Consider the following 1838-nt stretch of genomic DNA (forward strand, 5'->3'; position numbering starts at 1 on the left):
GATTCAAAGATTCAGGCTATGGACGGCTTTTTATTGCTTATTAAAATAATTTTTTTGATTATAAAATTAAAATTTTTATACTAAAAAATTATTTTAAGAAGCAATAAGAAAGCCGTCCCAAATAAATCCTCAATTGGACTGTCTGATTTGCTTAGTTATAATTTGGGTGAGCTTAGGGCTTCAATTGAGATTGTTTTATTAATGAATTCCAAAGCTATTTTTTAGTATAATTTTTTTTGAATTAGAAATTGTCTGAGATAGTAAGAAGATGCTTTTCCTGAAAATGCAATATAGCCAAACAAAATCATTTTTTTTTTAAAATTCTTTTGGGATAGTTTTATTATTATTTTTTTAAGAAGTTTTTTAATATAATTAAAAAATAATGGCAAAAATTCATCTAAGCCTAAATTTTTCAGTTAAAATGATGCCTAATGTTTAAATTATAAAGATAATTTTCTCATCAATCTTACTTGCAAAGTTGAAATTTATTATATGGATTTGATTTTAGTATTATTTCTGTCTTCCCAAATTTAACTTGCATAATGTCTCCAATTTAGTATCACCAGTTTGTTGGCTACTATTTATGAGTATTATATAAGGAGATAGTTTGTATAATGTTGAAGGATGTTTCTTGTTCTTCTACATCATTAATCATTATATAATGTTCAGAGTTGAGATCAGAGAAATTGTCTAAGTTATCATATTTTGTAGTTATTTTATTTTATGGTATACAAAATAGAATTTCTCTATTGGGTATAGGTGTCAATATTGGATGCGACCTGAAAATCTGACTCAAATTTGACCCGAAAATTTCGGGTTCGGGTTTAATAATTCGACCTGTTTAAAAAATCGGGTCAGGTTTCAAATTGGGTCATTCGGGTCGGGTCGGGTTGACTCGGACTCAAAGCGGGTTGGGTTTAGGTCCGAAAATTGACCCGTTTACAAAAATGGGTCAGGTTCGGGTTGATCCGAATAGTACTGTGTTAGTTTCGGATTCGAGTCGAAACCGGCCCGTGACACGAAATTGACACCCCTATTATTGGGGGTTGTTTGTACTTTGTAATGATCATTGAAATGCCCAAAGGTGGAATTGTCTAATCCAAAGGCCTTTTAAACCAAAAATAAAAAAATAAAAAATAAAATTAGCGTATGTTATAAGGGGTGATGATTGACCGGACGAGCTAACAATGAAATGAAATCCATGTTTTAAAAGATAAAAAGAATCAAAATGATTTTTTAATTCTTTATGAAAGATTAAAATGATTTTTAATTATATTAAAAAGATGATTTTGATTTTATAAGGAATTCCTTAAAGAGGAATTAAATAGTTTTATTATGAGATTATTTTGATTATTTAAAGGTTTTGAGAGATCAAAATGATTATTTAATATAAATGAGGATTATTTTAATAAAAAAAAATTCCTTTAAAGTGCTTACATTTTTTTGTCAAATAAATTCAATATTTGTGTTTTAAAATTTATTATTATTCTTATTTAGAATAGGAATGAGAAAATAAAGCTAAATTTTAAATTTTGATATTCTAGCTCCAAGTATTACTAATTGCACAAAGTGCAAGTAATGTTAGATCTAACAATTTAACATTTAATAATTTTACGTTATTTTAAGTTTATTAAATATATTTAACCCCTTTTTAAACTTTTTTATAATACATTTTCTAAGAAATTATAACTTGAGATTAGAAACCGTTTAAGCATATATTAAAGTTTCATTTGAGGTAATTTTACTGTTTCTTAAAATAATTTTTTAATATAAAAAATTTAAATTTTTTATTAAAAAATTATTTTAAAAAATAATAAGAAAATCATTCTAAAAGAAGA

This window comes from Dendrobium catenatum, unplaced genomic scaffold (assembly GCF_001605985.2).
Source record: "Dendrobium catenatum unplaced genomic scaffold, ASM160598v2 fragScaff_scaffold_54, whole genome shotgun sequence".
NCBI lineage: Eukaryota > Viridiplantae > Streptophyta > Magnoliopsida > Asparagales > Orchidaceae > Dendrobium > Dendrobium catenatum.